Below are 5,537 nucleotides of genomic sequence, written 5' to 3'. Positions count from 1 at the left end.
TTTATTTATCAGTCAACAAGTTTTATTACTGAATACCGAAACGAAGATTCGAAGATATTAAATTCAGTGAATATAAAATTCTTTGGATTTAAAAACATCTCAATTCAATTGAAGTAGCATGTCCTAATTATGTTTTTATTAGATCAGGATTTTCAGGTTTAACCGTTTCCGTACTTATTCGCCAGGATCTCACTCACGTGCCCAGGTGCTACTTGGGTGAGTGGTAGGCGATAGGTACGATGAACCGAGTTTGTAAGATATTTAATTACATTGTTGGTGGCTGATACTTTAGGCCAGACCTTAGTAAATCATGTCGACGTAAGCCCCGCATTGTGTGTGTGGTTAGGCTACGGACTTGCGTCGGATCCTAATTCAAAAGATATCTCTCATTATTCGCGATAGTTAATCATTGCTACAACGAAGAGCAATATTGATCGAAATATAATTATAGACATTTTCATCGTAGTATGAAAGGAATAATGAATAAAACTATGTTATGAAGTTCAACAGTTATAATTATTTTAATAGAAATAAAAATAGTAAAAAATGAAAACTGACGAGAGACGCTACTTTCATTTAACATGCAATGGTCACTAATTTAGCCAGCCTCCTTTTATATATTTTGACCGGAAACTCTGAATGTCGCACATCCGCCACGTCCTCTCTGCAGTCCGGCAACGAACGTGCCACCGAACGATGTCATTGCGAACTGATCATTGTAATGACGTATATTTGCACGAAAATTACGCGCCTGTCGATTGTTTCTAGTAAATTGTTGGTGCAACGGTGACGGTAGCGGCCATGCAATTACCGGTATTCGTACTTGGCCGTGACTACAGCACATACCAGGTGGCTCTCGGTGCCAGCGCAATCCTCTACACGCCTGGCATACCGTGTCGCCCAGTCGACCAACAGCAAACATGGAATGATTCGCGTAATCATGCGACGGATGATAACGATACGCGGCACCCTCTCGATCCATCGCGATACGCGGCGTTTCGACGTCGTTCGACGCGAGTATCGTGGCTCTCGTCCTCGCGTAGCTGTACGATGACGTTACGCCTATCCATATACGCGTTTTCCCCGTGCATCAGCGCGGCCATTTCACGTGTATCCTCGCCACGATCGTGTAGTCGCTGCTGTTCTATAGTAATCGGTTCAACGGGCGCGAACGACGTAATAGCGGCGACGGCCGGCAACACGATCACTTGATCGTTGCTGATGGCATTGTCAGACGTGGCAAATGTTACGAATCGCGACACGTATGGATTTACGGACCGTAGCATTTGTCGTAGCTGTTCGCACAGTTACGTCCAACGTTCTGTCGGTAGCGTGTTCCCGCTGCTGTTCAAGATCAATCATATACACTTCTAACGGATATCGTCTCGTGCCGCCGTCGCCGCTATCGGCGACATTCGGATGTTCGCGATAATTGTCGTCGTTGTCGACAGATATTAACGGTGGTAGCAACGGTTTCAGCGTATGATATATTTGACCGGAAACTCTGAATGTCGCACATCCGCCACGTCCTCTCTGCAGTCCGGCAACGAACGTGCCACCGAACGATGTCATTGCGAACTGATCATTGTAATGACGTATATTTGCACGAAAATTACGCGCCTGTCGATTGTTTCTAGTAAATTGTTGGTGCAACGGTGACGGTAGCGGCCATGCAATTACCGGTATTCGTACTTGGCCGTGACTACAGCACATACCAGGTGGCTCTCGGTGCCAGCGCAATCCTCTACACGCCTGGCATACCGTGTCGCCCAGTCGACCAACAGCAAACATGGAATGATTCGCGTAATCATGCGACGGATGATAACGATACGCGGCACCCTCTCGATCCATCGCGATACGCGGCGTTTCTGGTCGTGATTCTCGATTACCTTGTCTTCTTCGACGATTTCTCGACGACGATGTTGAAGACGACGATGACGACGACGATGATGACGATGACGGAGATGATGGTGGTGGCGGCGGCGGCGGTGGTAGTGGTACCTGTGGTGACGATCTACTTGACGATGACCGTCGCGATAAATCNATAACCGTACAATATATGTATATAGTAAGAATTTATGTATAGTATATAAATACATATAGTATTACAAACTATATAGACGGGAAATAGTTAGATGATAATGGAAGATGATAATGACATAGCTTATAGTGGAGTAGAATTTGAAAATAACAAGGTTCGTCGATCGACGGGAAGAGTATAGAAAAACCAAACATTAATTTCGCAAAAGAGGAAAGAAATTGTGTATACAATTTTATGATTTCTTACACGTTGTTTTGCATACACTGAAAGTAATTTTTGTTTTCAATTTTTTTTTTTAGATTTTCGAGATTGACGAGTAAAAAGTTACACTAAATAGGATAATAATTGGACATGGAAATTTTGTACCTATTATATATATACTTAATCGAACACGAGAAAATGTATACAAATTGTAACAAAATCAAATGAATAAAATATATGATTTATTTTCTGTTCATTGTTCATTATTAAGAAAGAAGAAAGTTTAAGTTAAAAAAAAATAACGTCACCGGTTCTTTAAAAGCTCGTGCGAATGACCTGATCAACATTTTGGCGCAAACGGCGCTTCATTCGGCTCAAGGGCACATTTGACCCCCTTATCCAGCTAGGCCCTTAGTGAGAATCAAAACGCGCGAACCGATGCTGATTACGGATACCCCTTCTAAACCATTCGATAAAGTGGCCTTAGACACCGTTGGACCTTTACCAGCTACACGTAGTGGAAACAGGCATATTCTGACCCTTCAATGCCAACTATCTAAATTCTGTATGGTAATACCACTTCCCGACATCAAGGCAAATACCAATGCCGATGCGTTGTGTCTGTATTTCATCGCCATCCTTGGAGCCCCTCGTGTTATCCTCACGGATAGAAGTCGATCCTTTATTAATCAAACTATCGAAGGAATAGCTAAAACATTCAGGATCAGTCATGCAACTACATCAGGATATCGACCACAAACAAATGGATCTCTCGAAAGGAGTCACTTGGTATTAGTAGAATATTTGAAGCATTATTTAGAAACTCAGGAAGATTGGGACCTGCCATTACCCTTCGCTACATACGCGTACAATACTTCAACACATGAAGCGACCAACTTTACGCCGTACGAAGTTGTATTTGGACACGTAGCCAGAGATCCCTTTACACCCTTGGCACAAGACGACATATTAACCTATCCGACATACGTACAAAACCTGATACAAACGCTGGACAGAATCCGGGAAATGACCAGGGAAAACGTGGAACGAAGCAAAGTCCGTTCTAAAGAACAATATGACCAAAGGACAAATGAAGTCGCGTTCAAGCCAAACGATCAAATTTATGTTCTGAAAGAACCCCGAACTGGGAAACTTGATGCTCGCTACGTAGGACCGTTTACGATCTATGGTATAACGGATCAGAATAACGCAATCCTCGCATCCGGAACCGGAGAAAAATTTGTGAAACATTTAGACAAATTAAAATTAGCCTACTCAGATGCGCCGACCTGAATAAAACCAATTACCAACCTACATAGGCACGGATATTAGCTTATGACTTGGCCGAGCATATTCCGAGCTGACTCGACAAGGCCGCAGTAACGCTCGCGTGCATTCGCCGTCATACACACCGGCAGACAAAATTGTTAAACTGAACTGCAATCCATACGGAATGGCCACCCATACCATAATTTTGGCCGGAGCAATCATCCTATCCACGCAAGCTATCACAATGGAGGAGGACTACGTCATCGAACCCTTGGAAGGAAACCCAGGGATATACACTGATTTCTTTTCTTAAAAGACAAGCTTATGAGCTAAAAGGGAAAGGTCAATCTTCAAACAAGATGATACGCAATTTGTACACGTGAAAGTAATCAGTATCAATGTATTAATATTATTAAGTAATAAATATAGTTATTATTGATTACTCTGCAACATGGTTATGGGCCCAGATAAATGGAACAAGTGTGAAAACAAATAGGTTGAGAAACTGATCAAATGTAAGTAATGTACGTAAGACAGGTTAAGCACGTGTTACCATAAAGGAAAATTATATAAGAAAAGGGATTTAAACAAAAACAAAAAATGACCGCAACACAGTTAACCGATAGAATTGATAAATTAAATGGTAATTGTTTGAAATGTGCCGAGTTTGATTGCTGATTTCCGGATCGGATGTTGTTGAGTTCGCGATAAAATAATTGAGCACGTTGTGATGTTTAAAGCGCGTTTAATATATAAAAAAGAAATCACATTTACAGAAGTCGGTTGATTAAATATAATGAGTGAACACGCGTCGCAGAGTTTAACCCGAGTTTTACCTAACGTGATTGATTCACGNGTAGTAGATAACAATAAAATTAAGATTTTAAATAAGGAAACTGGTATGATAGTGGGGGAAGCATATAGTAAGAATGGCTTATATATCGTTAAAGCTGATGTTATTAAAAACAAAACAGAAACGTATGTAGTACAAAATAGTAAAAACATAAAAGATAGTGACAAGTGGCACCAAAGATTTTGTCATGTAAATGTAAGAAACATTAAAGAATTAGCACATAAAAATTTAGTTCGTGGGTTAGAGAACACAAGCATGTATGATATTCACTGTGATGGTTGTAGTATTGCCAAATCAACCAAATCACCTTGTAAAAGTATGCGTAATAGACAAACAAGAGATTTACTGCAATTAGTTCATTCTGACTTATGTGGACCATTGCCAACGAAGTCTATTGGAGGATCTAGATATTTTCTCACTTTAACTGATGATTATTCTAGAAAAACAACTGTTTATTGACTTAAAAGTAAAGATGAAGTTGTGAGTTACCTATGTAGATATATAGCTCGAGCAGAAAGAGAGACTGATAGGAGAATAAAGAGAATCCGAACCGATAACGGTTTAGAATACTGTAATAAAGAAATGGCAAGTATGTTTGATAACCTAGGTATAAAGCATGAACGTACAAATGTATATACTCCTCAGATGAACGGTGGTGTTGAAAGAATAAATAGAACACTGCTAGATCTTGTACGTGCAATGTTAAATACATCGAAGCTACCGGAAAGGTTTTGGGCAGAAGCGTTATTGAGTCATGCATTCAGCAATAGGAGAAAACGTGCCGAAAGGTGTATGGACTGGTAATACACCAAGCGTTAAACACTTAAGAATGTATGGATGCTTGGCATACGCGCACTTACCGAAAGGAGGGAAATTAAGCTTCAGAGCAAAAGAATGTATATTTGTGGGCTATTCGTCGCAAACGAAAGGATATAGATTGTGGGATTCAATTAACCCTTTCGCGACGGCGCACATGTACCATACTTTGCTACTTTCCGCGACGGCGCCACTGACCATACTTCGCTACTTTTCGTAACGGCGCGACTGACCATACTTTGTCTTCTTTCACGACGGCTGCCGTGTATAAGCGACGTCAGCCCCTGTGGACCAAAAAGTATCTGCCGTATATACACGGCGTCAGCCCCTGTGGACCAAAAAGTGGCTGCCGTGTAT

This window comes from Ceratina calcarata, unplaced genomic scaffold (genome assembly GCF_001652005.2).
Source record: "Ceratina calcarata isolate Rehan_Ccalc_2016 unplaced genomic scaffold, ASM165200v1 scaffold756, whole genome shotgun sequence".
In the NCBI taxonomy this organism is placed as follows: Eukaryota; Metazoa; Arthropoda; class Insecta; order Hymenoptera; family Apidae; genus Ceratina; species Ceratina calcarata.
This window is presented reverse-complemented; position numbering follows the sequence as displayed.